At 46.3% G+C, this 21467-nt stretch overlaps 1 protein-coding gene across 2 annotated transcripts in view; it reads right to left on the bottom strand.

Moving 5' to 3' along the window:
• MAP3K14 (mitogen-activated protein kinase kinase kinase 14) overlaps positions 1-19683 on the bottom strand; it is a 42593-nt gene extending 22910 nt beyond the window's left edge. The window contains exon 1 of one of the 2 annotated variants that reach the window (XM_007180163.2): positions 19580-19683. The gene's annotated coding sequence lies outside the window, so the exon portion shown is untranslated. The remainder of the gene's footprint in view (positions 1-19579) is intronic. The other variant, XM_057536278.1, reaches the window with a different exon arrangement.
• Between the last annotated feature and the right edge of the window lie 1784 nt (positions 19684-21467).

The raw sequence follows: 21467 nt of genomic DNA, 5'->3' as shown, positions 1-21467 counted from the left end.
TTTTTTTTTTTTTTTTTAAATATTTTATTTATTTATTTATTTATTTTTGGCTGTGTTGGGTCTTCGTTTCTGTGTGAGGGCTTTCTCCAGTTGCGGCAAGTGGGGGCCATTCTTCATCGCGGTGAGCGGGCCTCTCACTATCACGGCCTCTCTTGTTGCGGAGCACAGGCTCCAGACGCGCCGGCTCAGCAATTGTGGCTCACGGGCCCAGCTGCTCCGCGGCATGTGGGATCTTCCCAGACCAGGGCTCGAACCCGTGTCCCCTGCATTGGCAGGCAGATTCTCAACCACTGCGCCACCAGGGAAGTCCGAGGTGTTCTTAATGTGGGTTCAAGGATGGCTTCAGGGAGGTCTGGGAGCCCTAGAAACTATTTTTGTATTTTCCCAGGGAAGAGATCCATAGCTTTCATCACATTCTCCAAGGGTCTGACATTCCTCAGAAAGTTGCTCTAGTGTCCCCAGAAAATCAAGGCCAGGGCAAAATGCTTGTTCTGGCTCCATATTTTTACGCCGAGGGAAAGCTCACTAACGTAGTGCCTTCCTACCTGACTGCAAGTTAGAATAACCATCTCAAACGCACTCGCCCTAGGTCTACTGAATCAGTCACTGGGCATTAGGCCCAGAATCTGTACTTTTGACAAGTTCCCCGGATGATTCTCATGCCCAGAGGCCAGGGACTGCCATCTGACCCCTGCTCTATACTGTAAGGCGGTGCTGTCCAATATGGCAGCCACTAGCCACATGGCTATTTACATTTAAATCAATTCATTTTAAATAAAATTTAAAAATCAGTTCCTCAGTTACACTAGCTACCATATATGACAGTGCACACAGAGAACATTTCCATCACTACAGAAAGTTCTATTAGACAGCTCTTGTCTAAGGCTATGATAGCGATGCTCTCTCTGACAGCAAAACTTCTGTTCCTAGGATTCTGGGACAGGAGTGGGGTTTAGACTAAATGAGTGCTTGAGTAACTGGAAGGTACAAGAATCATGTTTAAAATTTTGATGACAACCTTCCTAAAATGTATCATATTTCAGTTCCCTGTTTTAGTAAGGTCAGTAAAAACACTAGATTAGGAACCAGGAGATATGAGGTCAAGCCTTGGAAGCTTTTTTTAAAAAGCAGCAGGACCATTTTTATTAAATGAAATCCACCTCAACCTCTACAATATAAAAGAGGGAGAAACGTGCAACTGCTATGTAATTCACATCAGAAACAGCTGCTCTGCTGAAGAAGGTGGGCAAGGGCCACACATCCTCAGCTTCCCTTCATCCACCATGGACCTCCCCAGAATCCTAGGTCTCCAAGGAAAAGAGTCTGAAAACTAGAGGCCTAGGAAACCTTTTGAGATTCCTTCTAGTTTCCCAAATGCCACTGATTTGTCAGGATTATTTGAGGGCTGGATGACTCCAATTCAGAATGATAACTGTCAATATTTACTAAGCAGCGCCATTATTAATGTCAATTTCAGATGTGAAAACTGAGGCTTAGAGAAGTTCAGGAGCCTGCCAAAACAGTCACACAGGGACAAGTTGCAGAGGTGGGGCTGAACGTGCACTGCTGCCTCCCCAGCCTTCATGCTAAACCTTGAGCAGGACACTGAGTTTCTTCTCATAGCTTCTTCAGAGTTGTTTTGAGGGCTGAAGGAGGTAGAGTACATGAAATGCCAATCAGCTTGCCTGGCCAATAGAAGCTGATAAACGCCCTCACTGAGACAATGGGACTTCTTTGTTTCAGCATCATACAGCCAAGGTGTCAAGCCTTACCTAAGGCACTCAACACTTTGAGCCTTGGTTCGCTGTATATCAAAGAGAAATATAGGGCCATCTTGAAAATGTCCACTGAGGGGCCAGGGCAGACCAGGGCAAATCCCTCTCATGATATTTCATCTGGAAATAAAAACTTGTCCTTCTCTGAATGCCCAGAGGGGACAAATAGCAGAAGTAGAATAACTCAACTTCCTTAATAAGATATTAGTTGAAAACCAATCTCATTCTGATGCTTCCTCTTTTAAGCCTTCAGCTTGCCTGGCTACTAGGCCACAATGGGCCAGCCTCTGCCTATCAAGAACAAGGGGTATGCAGGAAGGGGAACCAAGGGCAAGTGCCGGGCAGAGTGAGCTGGCCAGGCAAAACGGCCATCTGGCCAGGCGGACATGGAGATCCCCATGCGTTCTCAATCCCAGCTCCCTTTTCTGCCCTGCCTACCCTCCCCAAGCCCCTACCCTCAGCCTCTGTTCCAGCCACACTGCTCCTTTCACTTCCCTGAGCAGGGCAGCAATGGGTGAGCCTGATTCTCTTCCTCTGCTCATCCTGTTCCCTGTAAAGAGTGTCTTCTTCCTTTATTACTATCTGTCCAGATCTCACCTATCCTTTATAACCTATCTCCTCAATGAAACCTTTTCCGGTAGGCTCCTGCATTCACTCAACAGGTATTAAATGACAGTCTCCTAAGTACCAGGGACTGTCATAGTCACTACCATTCATTAAGCATCTTCTGTGTGTTGGGCATGTGCTAGGGGCTTTATCCCTGTTATTGACGAACCTCACAGCAACACTGCAAGGTTGGTAATATTTTTACAGACGAAGAAGCTAAGGCTCTGAGAGGTAAACTGCCTGCAGAAACTAATAAGGCCCAATTTATACAACTAGAGCATCTAACATGGGGTTAGGGCTAAAGGCAGGACACTCCTGGCCCTTTCCCCTGGGACCCAAGGATCCTTAGTTCATTTCTAGGATAAAAGCTTGTTGGCAAAGTTACCTGGAACTTCAGGAACTGAGCAATATTACTACCCATGTGCATATTACTACCCCTATTTTACCTGCAGAATCTGCCCACTGTTGGTAATAATTTCTTAGCCTGTGTAGGCAGGAAGGACAAGAACTAAAAATGAGGGGTCTCATCAGTAAGGGCTGGATCAGCAATAAATTGGTCAGACTTCTAGTGGAGTTACTCCAGTACATGTTCCTGGGATGTTACCATTTTTCACTTGATTAGTTTTAACAGGTCATTTCATTTTCTTAATACAATTAAAAAAAAATCCACACAATACACAAACACAGCGACAAGAGTTCCAGGAAAGACGGTACTATCTTCAGGGAAAGAAGCACTGAAGGTTGTGCTTTGGCAAGCAGAAAAGTAAACCAGAGAAGAAATGGGATGCAAGAAACAATGGTAGGCATAGGAATCGATACGATATGTTGGTCAATTTAATTAACAATTGAATGTAAAAAAATTAGTTTCACCCTGAGAAAACCATAATTCAAAAAGAGACATGTACAACAATGTTCACTGCAGCACTATTTACAATAGCCTAGACATGGAACCAACCTAAATGTCCATCGACAGATGAATGCATAAAGAAGATGTGGCACATATATACAATGGAATATTACTCAGCCATAAAAAGAAACGAAATTGAGTTATTTGTAGTGAGGTGGATGGACCTAGAGTCTGTCACACAGAGTGAAGTTAGTCAGAAAGAGAAAAACAAATACCGTATGCTAATGCATATATATGGAGTCTAAAAAAAAGGAAAATGGTACTGATGAACCTAGTTGCAGGGCAGGAATAAAGATGTAGACATAGAGAATGGACCTGAGGACAGGGGGTGGGAGGGGGAAGCTGGGGCGAAGTGAGAGTAGCATCAACATATATACACTGCCGAATGTAAATAGTTAGCTAGTGGGAAGCAGCAGCATAGCACAGGGAGATCAGTTTGGTGCTTTGCAATGACCTAGAGGGGTGGGATAGGGACGATGGGAGGGAGGCTCAAGAGGGAGGGGAAATGGGGACATATGTATGCATATGGCTGATCCACTTCGGTGTAAAACAGAAACTAACAGTATTGTGAAGCAATTATACTCCAATAAAGATCTATTAAAAAAAAGAATTTAGGGGCTTCCCTGGTGGCGCAGTGGTTGAGAATCTGCCTGCTAATGCAGGGGACACGGGTTCGAGTCCTGGTCTGGGAGGATCCCACATGCCGCAGAGCGGCTGGGCCCGTGAGCCACAATTACTGAGCCTGCGCGTCTGGAGCCTGTTCTCCGCAACAAGAGAGGCCGTGACAGTGAGAGGCCCGCGCACCGTGATGAAGAGTGGCCCCCGCTTGCCACAACTGGAGAAAGCCCTAGCACAGAAACGAAGACCCAACATAGCAATCAATCAATCAATTAATCAATAAAAATAAATAAATCTTTAAAAAAAAAAAAAAAAAAAGAATTTAATCTACATAAGCACATATGGTATACATTTAAAAAAATTATTTTATAATATAAAAGAGAAACAGAAATAACTTGTTCATTTTACCACTAAAAACAAAAACTACATTTGATAGCCATGAACATTTCGCCAAATAGAAAATGTTCAAGAACAGATAGATGAAACAAACAAATCAATGGAAAGTATTTCTCAAACAGACCAAAATTATATGTGATTAAATGAGGAAACTTTTAGATTGAACAATATGCAATCATCATTTTTATAAGTCAAAAATAGTAAACAATCCAGTAGTTTTATATTTTTCTATCAAATATATAGGATGGTTTCTACATTATACAAGCCTTTGGGAAAATAGCAAAAATAAAGAAATTTAAAAATCTCAAAAAAAAATTAGTTTAAAGCACTTTAAAACATTAAGTTTTCAAGTCAGATGATCAGGATTTTAAAAGATCCCTCTAGATGCTAACTAAAAGAGACCAAACAAAATTATACAGAAAGATTGAGAACAAAGGATGCAAAGAGATATGCCAGGCCTATACTAACCAAAAACATTTAATATTAATATCAGACCAAATACTTAAGACAAAAAGATATAACAATCACTTATATGCACGCAATAAGGAGCCTCTAAATCCAGAGACTTGTGGCAGGTTGAGGCTTTCTGGATGAGTAAGGTCTTGCCTTCGGAGTGTCCTGTCACACTGCAGAGAACTGCAGGATCTTATAACACAGCATTCTTTGAACATGTATTGGTCTGCTGGGTATAGGGGCTTTGCTGAGCACTGCGTGTACACTGAGGAAGAAGATGCAGCAGCCCATTGAGGAGCTTACAGTCTACTGGGGAAAGAGACAAGTAGTCTCTTACCACACAGTGATGCAATGACAGGCACAGACACATAGCAGATGCAGTGGGAACACATGGAGGGACAGCTAGCCCAGCCTGGTGGGGATCAGGAAAGGTTTCTTAAAGCAGGTGACACCTGGGCTGAGTCTCAAGGGGTGAGTGAGAAGCTCCCAAGAAAAAAGGAGAGGGTATTCCAAGTAGAGGGGATGGCAAAAGTTAAGGAACAGGGGTGAGTCTATGTAGGAATCACAAACAGCTTGAAGTTGTTGGTGAGCAAAGCTTGTCGAGAGCTGCAGGGGATGAGGTTGCCCGTGGAGTTCAGGTACCAGATCATGGAACTGTGCTCGGTCCTGATACACCCCCAGGGGTGAAATTCTCAGAAGAACGAGAGGCGTCTAATTCAGGGGCAGAGTTCCAGATGGAGGAACCTACAGCCTAAGGGCAGATGGTGGATGCTGGGCATTAAATGAAAATACTGCCATTGGGACAGAACTCTCCACCACCTGCCCAGCCTGGGCTGATAAAATCACAAGTTACAGGCCTCTGGAAGGCTTGCTAATTTCTCCTTCGCCAGAGAGACAGAGTGGGCATTGGGACCTAGAAACAGACATCGGAGGAAGGAGCACTCTGAGTGAAACGCAGCTGGAGGAATCTCAACACCTGCCTCCTCGCCAGCTTGAGGCCTGCTTCCCAGGAGAGCAATTTCTGCGTAAGCATTTCCCATTAAAGAGGATATGAAATGTGAATGTAATACATTAATCATTAAAATCTTACAGGCCAGTTATAAAAAAGGAACCTGTCACGCCCACAAAACTCAATGTCGCTGCCAATTCCATAGGTCAAACTGCCAGGTAGATGAAAGGTATGGAATAAAATTTATGACCATCCCTAATTCCCACCACACATCAAGGTTAACCAGTCCTGTCTGTCATACGGAGTGAAGTAAGTCAGAAAGAGAAAAACAAATACCATATGCTAACACATATATGTGGAATCTAAAAAAAAGAAAATGGTTCTGATGAACCTAGGGGCAGGACAGGAATAAAGACGCAGATGTAGAGAATGGACTTGAGGACACGGGGAGGGGGAAGGGTAAGCTGGGATGAAGTGAGAGAGTGGCATGGACATATATACACTACCAAATGTAAAATATAGCTAGTGGGAAGCAGCCGCATAGCACAGGGAGATCAGCTCGATGCTCTGTGACCACCTAGAGGGGTGGGATAGGGAGGGTGGGAGGGAGACACAAGAGGGAGGAGATATGGGGATATATGTATATGTATAGCTGATTCACTTTGTTATACAGCAGAAACTAACACAACATTGTAAAGCAATTATACGCCAATAAAGATGTTAAAAAAAAAAAAAGGTTAATTAGCCCCACATGTGCGGGAACACCGCTGTCTACAGGCCCTTTCAAATGTTTAAGACACGAAGTCACCTCACTATTCTATTAGCACAGGCCTTACCCACTTCCAGCTTCTCCCTGACCCCTCCCATCTCACAATGAGGCCAAGCTAATCTTAAATCATTATGTCCTTAAGATAACCTCAAGCTCAAAGACATCTGTTGGCTGTGCACTGCTTATGGGCCTGGTCCCAACTCTGTGGTCCATAATCTGTCTTACCACTGTTTCCCTAAACACAGGGTTTGGCTCTGGCCAGTCTGATCTCTCCACACCCCGCTGGCTACTCAGATCTACAGGTCTCCGTGTGCGCTTCCTGCTTGTCCTTCCCAGGCGAAGCTCAGGCCTTCCACCTCCAGGAAGTCCCCGCCGATAGCACCTGGTCTCCTTACTCTCCTCACCCTCACTCCCTTTACTCGTTAAATAAGATAATGTAGGTGAAAGAACTCTAAATGTGATAAATCATCATATACCAAGGGAAGATAGCCATTTCTTGTGCGCACAACTCCATAATTGCAATCTAGGAGGTATGGAGCAGATAGAAATATGGGAAAAGATGTACAAAGATGTTCAGTGTATTTTTATAATAGTAAAACACTGAAACAAAAATGTCTAATTACATGGGGAGGATAATTATTAAATAAGTCATGGTACCTCCATTAAAAATGCTTACAAATAATACTTAACTATATGGAAAAATGTGTATGGGATACAATGTTAAAAGAAAAAGGATACAGAACTATATCTAAGGTATGATCCCACCTAGCATGTGTCTGTATATTTTATCAACATTTATAAAAATGCAGACACCTAGCACAGACATGCAGCAATGGTTCTCCCTTGGTGGTGGTAATATTCTTTATACTTTTCTAATTTTTCCACATTTTTTGCAGTGAGCAAGTACTACTTTCCCCAGTCTTCATTCTTCAACAGATGTTTCCAAGTGGTAAAAATAAAATACAGAAAGGATAAACAATGAGAAATATAAGTCCTTCCCACCGCTCCCCCATTCTTCTGAGGGGATCCCCATTACCAGTTTCTTACATATCCCTCCAGAGATGTTCTCTGTGGGGTATTACTTTTATGGTGAAAACAAGCTATAACTAAAATAAGGTCTCTTGGTATGGGATGAGAATTTAGGAGGTGTCTGGTCCACATCTGTGACTGGGGCTTCATAAATACGTGATGACTGCTTCCTCACCCCGCACACACACACCACACACACAGGAAACCTTGCCAGAACCTCGGGGGCTGTTCAGTGAGTTCTGGCAGCAGGGCCGCTAAAACAGAAGCTGGAGATGGGTAAGCTTGTCCCTCCTGGTTTTGGTTTTCATTTCACTCTCTTTCTAGTTTTCCCCGGGGGACTGTGAGTTTCATCCGTTGTGACTCAAGAAGCAGGAAGGTGCTCAGCGATCGCTGTGCCAGCCGTCCTCAACTCTGATGGCCAGTGCTTCCCTGCTTTTACTTTATAACCATCCAATGACAAGTGTATGCAGCGGTGACGATGCTGGGTAAGACATGCTCGTGGGCACAAGTGGCCCCATAAAGAGTGGGAGACAGCAGAACTGGACCTGAGAGAAAACCACTGGCCCCTCCATGGCTGCTGATGTCAAGGGGTAGGATCTGAGGGCTGGTCCCAACCCAGGGAACCTGAAAGAGGCAAGGGTTTCAGGCTAGTGTATCTGAAGCTGCTTCCTTGTATATCTGACGCTGCTTTTTAAAAAAAAAAAAAAAGAAAAAAAAATCTTTATTTTGTTTTCAAATACAAATATAATACTTGTTCATTATAAAAAATTAAACAAGACAAAAAGTGTATATATTAAAAAAAAAAAATCCCTGCACCATTCCCTTCTCCCTGCAATGTTAGAAACAGGTTTGGTGTAAACCCCTCTAGTTCCATTACTGTACATATACGAACATAGAGTTTGGGACTATTTTAAAAATAAACATAGGATTATACATACATAATATTCTACACGTTGCTTCTTTCACTTAACAATAAATTATGAATACTGTTCCATTTCAGTGTATGTAGATCTATCTCATTCTTTTTAATGGTTCCATAAGATTTTATGGTACAGATGTACTATCATTTTCCCACTTTTTCTTCTATGGATGGATTTTCAAATTGTTTCCATTTTTTATTCTTGTAAGTAATATTGCAAAACAACACTTTTATTCACTTCTTTGTGCACTTTTCTTTTCTTTTTTTTTTTTTTTTCGGCCGTGCCGCGTGGCTTGCGGCTTGTGGGATCTTAGTTCCCTGACCAGGGATTGAACCCATGTGCTCGGCAGTGAAAGTGCAGAGTCCTAACCACTGGACCACCAGGGAATTCCCTCTTTGTGCACTCTTACAAGTAACTCTAGGTGGTAAATTGCTGGGATCAGAATTCCTGGGTAACCCTTTTCTTAGTGGATTAGTGGCCCTTTCTTCTCTCCTGTTTCTATGTGTCAGGGAAGTAGGCAGCATCCATCAGTTAAGGACAGGTGGTTAACAAACACTACACTAGTTATTTGCTATGAAGACTATCCTTGCCCTCAAGGTGCTTATAATCTAGTTGGTGCAAATGGGTGGATGGATAAATAGATGATCAAGGAATCTCAAAATGACCTTGGGATCAGAAGGGCCCTGGACATCATTTATTCCAACATAGCACTCAATGATCCTGAGGGATGGCCATCCAGCTACTTAACAGGATGGCCTTGGCATCAAAAGATCTGAGTTTGAATCTTAGCCTTAACATTCTGGTGTGTAACCATGGGCAGATCACTTAATCTGAGACTCAGGTATCTCATCTGTTAAATAAGGATCCTCAAACATACATAACAGGATTTTACAGGACAATTAAATACAAGAAACAATGTTTAAATGCCCAACAGAGTGCCTGGCACACAGGGGATGCTCTAGAAACATTAGCAGAACCTCCAGTGAGAGGGAAGCTGTTACAAGATGAGCAGTCCTTTCCGGGACTGGAATTGCCAGTTGTTTGACAGTCCTCGCCTGTGCAGAGCTGAAACCCACCAGCCAGCAGCCCTAGTGTTGGAAGGAAAGTCTGCAACAGGCACTGTCAAAGGAGGAGGGGAGCATCCCAAGAGCAGGGAGGCAGAAGCGGCCAGCAGGAAAAGGGCCACCCATGACAGGGGTGTTCTTTGTTTGGGTTTTTTTTTGGCTTCGCCTTGCATGCAGGATCTTAGTTCCCTGAGCAGGGCTCGAACCCGTGTCCCCCTGCAGTGGAAGCACAGAGCCCTAACCACTGGACCGCCAGGGAATTCCTGAGGGGGTTGTTCTTTGAAGAGCATTCTGCACACGCCATCCAGCCTCTCTCTCCTGGCAGTGCCTCAGCTCTGAATGGACTCAAGAATGACCCACCAGTGCACAATGAACAAGGACCCAGAACTCCTCGGCACCTAGAGCCGAAATCAGTTGTCCTGTGGACATCTTTGGGTGTTTTCAACAACCTGCTGCTATATGTAAACACAGAATTACATGCTGGTTGTCAATAATAATAAAAATAATAATGACAGCTATTATTGTTTGCTATGTATTAGGTACATTAGGCAATGTTTGCTATGTATTACTTCTTGAATCCTCACAATAACTCTAGTATCATTCCCCTTATATGGAGGAATAAATTGAGGCTCAGTAGGTCAAGTAATTTTCCCACGGTCACACTGCAAGGAAGTGGCAGAAGCAGGATTTGCACGTGGGACTCTTTTATGTCAAAGTCCATACTCTTAACCATGACACTGAATCCATTTTCAAATGATTCAAGCTTTAAAAATTGGGACCCCAATGCAGAAGCTGCCACAAGCCAAAGGTTTGTTAGTGAGAAACCCAGGGACTGACCCAGGAGGAAGCATCTCAATTAGGAAGCATAAATACAGCCAGCCTAAGTTTTGGAAAAAGCAACTTTAAAATGGCATTGGGGATCAAAGACTCCAAGCATGTGGCAGGCCAGTGTTCCTTAGCCCACCCATGCCCAGCACAGCTCGACCCATCCCAGGAACTTTGTATGACAAAGTTCAAATTCACCATGCATTTTATAAAGCCTGGCTCCAGGCTTCTTGAGCCTATTTTACTGTTTTTAGTTTTTGTTTTTAATAGCAAAGCGTTGAGCATCAGTTACTAAATTCATAAATATGGTTATTACTTTGTCTCCAGGCCCTGATATAGGGCATTGTATAAACTTTAAAAGAAAAGTATTACAATGACATTTTCAATTCAACTTTCAAATCCTTTGCATGAGGAGAGCCAATGGCATATAGAAAAGATGCCACTGGGGCATCACTGATCCACAGAGGCAGTTACTCAGGAGAATGGGGGGCGGGGTAGTATTGAGAAAAACCTCAACCACTTCATTTTCTACAATACACAGCAAGGAATTTTTAATGTATGTTATATATAAAAATTTCATAGGGTCACTGAAATCTGTAGGTTGGGGTATTCTGTGTAACTGAATATTCTGATTAAGTGGGGGCTGCAGTGTGTACCACTCAATAACGATCAGTTTCCAAAGATTATAGTGCCATTAACTGCCCTCAACACTGAAGTCGTGCCAAACACAACCAGCTTTCTTTGATGAGTCAAAATGCACTTCTGGATCTTGCCAAGCCTTGAGGTCATCATTGCAAGCAAGGTCTGCTTGTGAAAAACTTCTCCTTATTTAACTTTTTGGATTGGATTCTGAGCAAGGAGCAGTTCCCTGGGCTATGGTCAATCCTGCTGCAACGCAACCACTTCCCTCCTCTGTTGGTTGGTAACTCTGCTTTTCACAGGTGGGACTGGCTTCAAGCAGGGTCTACCTGTTTTCGGAGATGGAGAAAGACGGGCCCAGCCTCTTTGGAAGGGAAGAAGCGTCAAGTTCATTGTAGTTATTGGTGACTGGTCCTGAAATTGAGGAACTAGTTTGAGGAACTTCAGAATAAACAAGAAACCCAAACAACTTGGCTTTCCACAGAAGGCTTCCAATGTATGGGGGTAAATGGAAGGAAGTACACAGTCCAGCTCTGCCCTTTGGCAGTGGCACCCTGATCACGGCCTCGTTTCAGATGCTGCCCTACACATCCTTTGACAGACTGGCCTGAGTGAGCAGCTTGAGGACATGTCCCTTTCAACACAGGGTCACATTCTTGTCCTCCCCCAGGAAGGGAGGAAAGGGTTTGGGACCTGTGGTATGACAGGGAATGTTCGCAGAGGATCTCTGGAAGGCAGACTCTTTATTTATATTTTTATTATTATTTTAAAAAAATTTTATTTTTGGCTGCGCTGGGTCTTCATTGCTGTGTGCAGGCTTTCTCTAGTCGTGGTGAGCAGGGGCTACTCTTCGTTGCGGTGGGAGGGCTTCTCATTGTGGTGGCTTCTCTTGTTGCGGAGCGCGGGCTCTAGGCGTGCGGGCTTCAGTAGTTGTGGCACACAGGCTCAGTAGTTGTGGCTCGTGGGCTCTAGAGTGCGGGCTCAGTAGTTGTGGTGCATGGGCTTAGTTGCTCCGTGGCATGTGGGATCTTCCTGGACTAGGGCTCGAACCCGTGTCTCCTGCATCGGCAGGAGGATTCTTAACCACTGTGCCATCAGGGAAGTCCCTCCATTTCTAATCTTAATTGGCAATAGCATCCTCATTTGAGGCTGGCAAAGCCCCCTTCCTCCCAAGCCTCCCACCTATCCCTAGTATTGACCAGGACTAATTCTGTTCTGATAAAAGGAAATGTCGCAGTCAGCAGAAGGTGTGTGGTGGATCTCAGATACAACAGATCTTTGCACTTATGGAGGCCACCATCTAGATGTGACATCGAGCTTTGCCCACAAGAAAGAGCCTCTTCACTGAGAGGAGCTGGACGGATCCCGAGGGAATGACGCCCAACTACTCTGGGTCTTCTGGCTACCTGCACACCACAGGTAACACAACAGGAGAAAGATGCAGAGGAGCTTCATGGTGCCCAGTGGGTTTGTAGCCTCACAATCAATCATTCATAGCTACTGAAGACCCACTTTGGGTAAGATACTGCCTGGTGAGGTAGGACAGTGACCTACAGGTGTAGGCAACCTTTGAGACTTCCGGGTAACCCTGCCCAGAATTGTATTTTCTTATCAACCTTCACCCCCTTTTGGTTACACGAACCTCATGGTACAAGAGAGTGTCAAATAAATAGCTTTCTGTTTACTTTTTCTTAGACTCAGAGCAGCTGCCGCTTTGGCTCCACCCTCCCCAGGTCTGGCAAAGCTTGAAGAAAGGCCGGGAGTGATGGGATTGGGTGTGGATATGAAGGAGGAGCTAGTTAAAAAAATACAATTCCTACTCCAGGAGTAGTTCTTTTGTTCAAGGAGCAGCACAGCACAGTGCAGAGAGCCTGGACTTTAGTTCAGATTCTGCAATTAACTAGCCGTGTAGCCTTGGGCAACTCAGCTTCTTGGGGTCACCATTTTCTCGTTTGTAAAACAGAGCACGCAAACGGTTATGATCACTTCCAGGCTATAACTCAAATAGCTCTTTCTTGACAGAGTGGTTCAGGCCTAAGGTCACTTAGCCATGCCCACCCAAAGTGACTGCTGGCTAGTCCAGATGGATGAGGTGTGGGTAGCGGGGGCTGGAGGGGAGCCTGCAACAGATAAAGGAAACAAGGTAATACTAGCTCTTCCCCTGTGGCTTCAATAAAGTCAAGCCCACCTGGTGGTGTGATCTGGATATTGCTTAGAGAGGTCCTTGACCCTCAGCAGTCAAGTTCAACACCAACTGCACTGGTCTAGAACACAGAGTCTGAACAAACTTTTTGCCTTGAAGGACACCTGGTCACGGCTTTAGTGGTAAGAAGGTCAGAAGGCACAGCATCCAGAAACCGGGTGGAAGAGATGGCTCAGGAGTTCCCTCTGCCGCTTCTTTCTTTTCTTTTGAAATAAATTAATTTATTTTATTTATTTTATTTTTGGCTGTGTTGGGTCTTCATTGCTGCGCGTGGGCTTTTCTCTAGTTGCGGCGAGTGGGGGCTACTCTTCGTTGGGGTGCGCGGGTTTCTCATTGCAGTGGCTTCTCTTGTTGCGGAGCACGGGCTCTAGGCGCACGGGCTTCAGTAGTTGGGGCACGTGGGCTCAGTAGTTGTAGTTCGCAGACTCTAGAGCACAGGCTCAGTAGTTGTGGCACATGGGCTTAGTTGCTCCGTGGCATGTGGGATCTTCCCAGACCAGGGCTCAAACCCGTGTTCCCTGCATTGGCAGGCAGATTCTTAACCGCTGAGCCACCAGGGAAGCCCTGCAGCTTCTTTCTGAGTCCAAACACTGGTTCCAGAAGTGTGGCAGGCTCAGAATTCCAAAGTTTCCTGAAAGCCAGGGTTGAATCTAGCCTTCCTAATCACTGGAGCTCTTTAGAGCCTCCAACTCAGGTGGCGAAAAGGAAGGCAGGTAGAAAAGGGTTCCCCAAAAGGCCTTTCACACCAAAGTATGGTATGTATCTCTCTGCTTTTTGCCAAGGGGTTTCCCAGCTCCCTAGAGCCAAAGCTCCCCTCCTGCTTCTTTGTTGACTCTCACTGGAAGTGGGCCATTTTCCACCCTCAAGGTGGCTGGACTCAAGAGTGCAGTGACACTGCTGATCTGGGCTCTGTGCCGGGTCCACATGAACCCCCTGCCGGGGGATCCATCTCTCTGTCAGTCCGCAAGCCCCAGGAGCTTTCGGTTTGCTTCCTTACCCCTGCCTCCAAAGTCCTTGGACCGAAATGAACATGACCTTTGGAAAAGGGCTTCTCAACAAGGTCTGTTCAAGACTTCCTCTGCGACTGAGCTGGGGAATAAATCGCCTGTCACCTACACCCCTGCAAGGGTGACTCACCTTCCAGAGAAAGTGCTCTGCTCACCTAAGCAAAGCTGCCTGGAAAATGACTAAGGCGCCTATCAAATGCACCCTGTGGGGCCGACCAGTTGCCAAGCTGGGCCCAGACACACTCTGCCTCTCACCTGCAGCCTGAAGTGAAGTGTGGAGCTGCCACTCCAGATCTGCTGGTTTCATTTTCATCTGAACCGAGCTCCACACGAGGCTTGACATCCGGTGATCTATTTTTTCTAAAAACTAGGTTCACTTTAGAAATGACTCTTTGGCCACGAAGGAAGCTTCCCCAAGAGAAAACAAAATGTTATTTAAAGGCAACGTCAGCCTGGTGGGAGCCTGTATTTTTGTTTTGTATTAAGAAGGGGAAAAAAAAGAATTTAAAATATAATGTGAAACTGGTTTTTTTCTTGGGTGATTTAAATGGAAATCTGCAAGTCCCTGACTGCGGATCCAGGGCCCCCAGACTGGCAATAAGGCGACAAAGCGTAGTGAGCTGAGGCTGCCACATGGTGGTGGGAACCTTGCCCCACAGAACCCAGGTTTCCCTCCTGGTCTCCCAAACAGAGAAGAATGAGTCCTTGCTGACTTATATTCTACACAGTGTTTTCCTTTTTTTCCCCTCCAGAGTTAAGGCTGGGACCCACTTCGCTGCACGGGGGACACAGGACGGCCCTAGAAAGGCTCAGCTCTGCCTCTTGCCAGAGTCCTGGGAGGGCCAAGGGTGGCCAAGGGTTAGGCTCGCCAACTCTGACCAAGCAGAGCCGGAGCTTTTTTAGACTCGTTTGGAGGGTGGTAAGGGCAGTATTTAGTGTAAGACAGGGAAAACCTGACAGCTAAACCCTCTAGGCAGAAGAAATGTCCCCCGGGAGGTCCTGCTGAGAAAATGACTGCCCTTATCAGGCAGTGTGACCCTTCCTGACGTCATCTTACAGAAAACAGGTCTAGTCAAAGTGGTAATCGGCAACTACTAGTACGGCGATTACTACTACAACCACCATCAGCAGTTATAGCCATTGTGTCCTATGGCTTATTCTGTGCCAGGCACCGAGCTCAGCACTTTACATACATTCTCTCCTTTTCTACTCAAAACAACACCATGAAGTATTTACAGACGAGGCACCCAATGCTTAGAGAAGTGAAGTGACTTGCCTGAGGTCACACAGGCAGACAGTGGCAGACCTGGACCTGACCCGACAGCCTAAACCCCCAAGTTGGATACGAAGATGCCGTGGACTTGCTCTACCGCTCCGGGCAAATCACTTGACCACTCTGCTTTAATTTCTGCATCTGTAAAACGGGGATAAGCAGACTCGCCCAGAGGATGCTCTATTCATCTTTTAGACTTTTGTTAATAATTATTATGGATAATCAATATCAACTAATAATTAATTGTTAACACTTATTAATTAATACTTGTTAACATAAATAGATAAATAAAGCAGCTACCCTGGTTTAGTTATATTCAAAACTGACCTGTTTTGGAAAAAAAAAAAAAAGAAAACAACTTACCCTTTCATGAGTAAGTTAGTAGAAGAGGCAGTGAACTAGATATCAAGAAACGTGGGTTTAGCTTCTAGGCATGACACTGATTTCCTGAGTAATCTCATCCCCTTTATTTCTCCTTACTAGGCCTCACATTCCTGATCTTTGTCCCTGCCTTTCTTTACGGGAGTATTGTGAGAAAATACAGAAAATAGCCACTAAGTACCATTACTCTGGATGCCATATAATTTCAAGGGATTTATATCAGGAGGATAAGAGATTAAAGGGTATAAAATAGCAAGGGCAAGGGGATCTTTTTTTTTTTTAATTGAAGTATAGTTGATTTACAATGTGTTAATTTCTGGTGTATAGAAAAGTGATTCAGTTATACATATATATATTCTTTTTCATATTCTTTTCCATTATGGTTTATCACAGGATATTGAATATAGTTCCCTGTGCTATACAGTAGGACCTTGTTGTTTATCCATTCTATATGTAATAGCTTGCATCTTCTCATCCCAAACTCCCAATCCAACCCCGCCCCCCCACCTTGGCAACCACAGGAAGGGGATCTTTTAAACTATTGATAGAGTACAAAGAAGGGTGCACAGGCTGCTGAGAAAAAGTGACTTTTCTCTGCATTGTCACTCAGGCAGTAAGACAAGGCCAGAACTGAAGACCCCAAATCCAACATACTTCAGTGTCTCGCTCAGCTCAACTGAAATGTTCTACCACACGATCTGCCCTATGTTTGGCCTTCCACTTCTCATCTACTGCTTTCAACATTTCAGTCAGCATCGCCAAGCAAATGCAAAGCCTTCACACGTGCATCACTCTAAACGCTCACCTACCCCTTGAAGGTGATCAACCCCCATTCCTTTTCCTGCTGAAGGATCTCAGGCGTGCGGCGGCCAGAGAGGCTGGCTTATCCTTAAAGCTCCCTAAATCCACTGACAGGGAACTGTCCCCCTTCCCGCCAATTTCACGTTGGTGCCATCAAAAGTGCCCATAAGGCTCAGATGTTTCCAGTTTAACTGAAATACTAAAATGGGGCAAACAGGAAGCATCAGACACAACTGCGGTAGTGACTTATTAATCATGAAAGCAGAATTTTAGTTGCATTTTAACCTTTTGCCAGGAAAAAAAAAACACCTCTGAGATGATGGAAGCCATTGGTACAAAAGATGCTGCCTATGTGTGTATCAAGTTGACTTACACTTTTGATTTAGGACTGAATTTGGTTTTAAGATTTCTTTTTTTTTTTTAAAGATTGATTGATTGATTGATTGATTGCTATGTTGGGTCTTCGTTTCTGTGCGAGGGCTTTCTCTAGTTGCGGCGAGCGGGGGCCACTCTTCATCGCGGTGCGCGGGCCTCTCACTATCGTGGCCTCTCTTGTTGCGGAGCATAGGCTCCAGAGGCGCAGGCTCAGTAGCTGTGGCTCACGGGCCCAGCTGCTCCGTGGCATGTGGGATCCTCCCAGACCAGGGCTTGAACCTGTGTCCCCTGCATTAGCAGGCAGATTCTCAACCACTGCGCCACCAGGGAAGCCCTTAAGATTTCTTAATTACTCTCCCAGAAAAAACATGTGTCAGGTCAACCAACATTAATCTCTCAGCTCTTCATCAAGGCAGGCAGGCCTGTTAGGAAAGCTCATGTGCTGTCCATCGAGACAGGAAAAAAAATAGGAAATTAAAAGTGACTTTGCAGGCCAAAGTGATAGGACACTCTTAAGAGGGTGCCAACAATGAGGAAAACAACCCTGGATCAGGCTTTACCTCTTTCACATATCTACAGATCTCTCACCAGACCCTGGTCAGGATGAACTGTTACCACGCACCAAACAAAATCACAACAGCTGCCTGGAGTTGGACAACCAATCAGGGCAGGCCTGCTTCTCAACATTAAGTGATATACAAACACTCCAAGCAGATCACAATGGAGTCAGTGTTCAACAGGAGAACCAAAATGAGGAACCAAACCTCCATCTGTTGAGGCGAAATGGCCAACCAGACATTTTTGTTTAATAGATGAAGGCTCATTTGGCAGGGTCTCCATGGTGCCGCTCCCGCAAACTCTAACTGACAATACCAGGGGCGAAAAACCCCCTTCAGAACTAACTGCTCCTTAGACTCTGAAAACAGTCAGAAGGTGACCTAAAGCTTGGCGGCTTACTGCTGTCTGATTTCACAAAAGTGCTGGAACATATACCTGGGTATATATTTCTAAAATTAAAGTCAGAGACTAGTACTTTTACTTTGAGGCCTTCTGAGAAGTTCACCACACCCTTCAAAATAAACGAGGATGTCCTCAAGGTGTCTGAAAATCTCAGATGTCTGGCATTGCTGCACCAAAGGAACTGTCTTTGACATCACTTAAAGAACACCAAGAGTAAATCCAAACACGTTGTAAGACAAGCACCTGTTCTCTCATGTTAAAAGCATAAATACCCCAGCAAACACTTCTCCCTCTGTCCTGCATCTTAAGCCCCATAAATGTGGTCCTGGTCCAGGGGAAGGAGCCTGGGAAAGACTCCAGTGGCCCAGGTTCAAGTCTTCACCCTGAGTCCTAGCTATGAGGCATTAGGCAAGATCTATTTACATCCCCGCCCCCGACAAACACACACCTGCCTCAGGTGCCTCACCTCTAAAGCAGGACAATACTAACTATCTTATCACACGGACATCTGAAGGGAAAAGGAGGTTACAAGTATGAAGATACTAAGTAAAAAACACATCACTAATGTTAAGATACTATCTCCCTCTACTCTTTCACAAAGACCATGTTTCTAGTCAAGGGGTTTTCAACATTTTTCCTGGAATAAACTTCAGACTTCTATTCTGTATTAGGCCCCATCTCTCATCATTTAACTTCATTTGCTTTTCAAGTTCTTAATCAAGGGACAGGTACTCACTGTCCCCCAGTTAAAAAATAATAATTTTACCATTTACACCACTGATTTCTGTCTCTTTTCTCCATTCATCCCCTAGTCCACCCTTAGGACCGAGAGCAATATTTTAACTTCAATTAGGAAAAAACGGCTTTTTCTGAAGTTACCCAGCACCGAGGAGGTTCCCGGGCAGGTGGGACTCTCTGTACTTTACAAGTGGCCTCCTTCTGCCTGGTGCCGGTGGCTGCAGGCTGCCAGGGCCACGACGGGCTTCCAAGATGGGATATTTTATCTGAGCTGACAGATAAAGTCCTGAGTGGAATGGACAGAAGAATTACAGAGGGGTCAGGGAGAGAAAGAGGATGCTGCGAGTAGCCTGCACTGCCCCGCTGGGTGCCAAGGGCAGGTTCTGCCTCTTCTCCCAGGCTCGGGGTGTGACCCCAGACCTTCCCAGGAAAGGCCTGAGGGTTTCACTGCCCGGACAGGTGGGAGGGCTCACGGACCCGGCGCACCTGGGCGTTAGGCACCTTCTGCCCGGTGCCGAGGTGAGCCCTCATCCTGGGGGGCATCCAGGGAACAGAGCAGGAGGGGCAGGCCTGGCGGTGGGGCAGCTTGGCGCAGAGGAACAAGGATGTTGGAGAAGGGGAAGCAAGGCGTCCCTGCGCGCGCTTCGGGCGAGCGTGTGGCCTGTGGGTGTGCTGGTTGAGCACGGCGTGAGACCGTGGCCCTGGCAGCGTGAGTGAGAGAGCGCCGGCGGCCGGCCGCCAGGGCCGAGGGCCCGCGCGCGAGTGGGTCCCCCGGCCGCGCCGCCGACCCCCACCATTCCGGGGCAGCGGGCCAGGCCGCAGCCCGGCCCCGGGTTGAGGAGAGACCCATCCCCTCTGCCCCTCGCCCCGGGACTCGCTCCAGTCACCTACCGGCCGAGCGCCGATCTCCCCACCAGCGAGTGTCGCGCTCCCTTCGTCCACGATCTCCCGCCGCCGGTCGCCGACCGCTGCTCTCAGGGCCCACGGTCGCCCCGCCCCTTCACCGCCTTCCCGGCCGCCCCCGGGGCCACGCCTCCGCCGGCGGCAGCAAATTTGCCTCGCTTCGCGCCTCCTTGCTTTGGCCTCACCTAGACCCTTGGCCCCGCCCACTCCTCCAGTCTAACCAATGAGACAGCGCGTCCCAGCCAGTTCTGGCCTACCGCCCCAAGCAACGATTGGTTAACGAGGCCTCGTTTCCAGGAATGGGCACTATTTCCGGACAGTGTTTATAGAGGAGATTGCTGGGCGGACTGATCCACAGAAGGCGGAGGCGGTAGGGGTGTTGGTGTAACCACACATGCGCGCTCGGCTTCTGGCAATCTTTCGGGTTGCTTTCTTCTGGAGGTTACGGGAAGAAAGGGTGAGCGTGCGCATGCGTGGGCCCTCCCCAGCCTAGGACCTGGTTACCTAGGAGACGGCGAGGCGTGCTCTCGCTCCAGGCTTTGGGTGTGTTTCCTCTTTGCTCCAGGCCGTGGCGGCTGAGGCAGGTGTGTTGGTTGTGGAGGGAGCGGGGCGGGGCAGGGGTGTGTATTTAGAAACACTTAATTGAGCACTTGCTGTGAGCCTGGTGCTGTAGAGTCTCTGAGGATAGGGTAGGTTCTAGTGCCTGCCCTGGGGAAGGTTGGGGAGCTAAAGGCCTACGCAGGTCAGACCTGTGTTTTGAAACCCAGGTCTGGTGAGAGCGTGCGGCTGGAGTGGTGCAATCCCTTTCCACAGCCAGAGAATCAACGTGGTGTGAGCGCTGCGTGAAGCATCTCCTCTCTGGGTTTACAGGTTATGGAGCCAGAAAGAAGACTAGAGCTTTACTTATTTAAAAAAAGGACTTGGAGTCTGGATATGCACCAAGGTGTCAACAATGCTTCTCTCTGAATGGGGGGTGGGGGTGGGCGTTGGGGAAGGGGTAGGGGAGGTACTTAAGGGAGGTATGGATATTTTTTCTTTTCTAACTTTTGCTTTTCCATATTTTCCAGTGTTTCCACAGTGAGCTTGTATTTTATTTATAATAAAGAAAATATTTCCACGCTTAAAAAAAGTTTGCAAAATAAAAGATATGCCCCTACCTGGGCACCCCACCCCAATAAGTGGTCTACAACAGGCAGGTGTGGTAAGTGGCTCTAGTGGTACGGGTAAGCAGGCCCCATTCAAGGCTGTCTGGGAAAGTAAGGATCACCCTATCTCTGGAAGTGTTGGAGCAAGGACCTGCTCAGGACCACTTTGCAGACAGAGGTTCATAGCTTAAAGTCTGTTTCTGGAGATCTGCATCCAACAGACATCTTGGTTGTCAGGGGATACGGAAGACCATTCATTTAGGCAGAAAACTGAACCATCTAGAGGCCTCACCCACTCACTCAGGCCATAGATAAGTTTTGTTTGGCTGGCCCAATGTTTTTTTTAATTGAATTTGAATGCCTTCGAGCAGAGCCTGCAGTTCCTCACAGCCCCAGCCCCTGTTGTCTTACACCCAACCACTTAACCTATGTCATTTGCCTGGCCACTAAAGCGTTTGTGGTCATGGTCCAGATAGAGCCCAGACTTTGGAGCTGGACAGTCTCTGTTGCATAAACTCGCTCTGCTACTGACTGGCGTGGGAGATGATGGGTAAGAAAGAAGCTGGGGGCCCTTAAAGCTGCTTCCAACCACAGGGTTTTCATTTCAGTGACTCAGGGAGAGGTGGAGCTTGGCCAGATGGTGGGTTACAGGTCAGTATCAGCAAGCCTGGATGCAGGGCTTGCCTCTTCCACCACCTGTTTGCCTCTGGGCACACCGCTTCTCAGGAAAG

The sequence above is a fragment of the Balaenoptera acutorostrata genome, chromosome 20 (assembly GCF_949987535.1).
Source record: "Balaenoptera acutorostrata chromosome 20, mBalAcu1.1, whole genome shotgun sequence".
Lineage (NCBI taxonomy): Eukaryota > Metazoa > Chordata > Mammalia > Artiodactyla > Balaenopteridae > Balaenoptera > Balaenoptera acutorostrata.
Note: the sequence above shows the minus strand (reverse complement) of the source record. Positions and strands in the feature narration are given on the sequence as shown.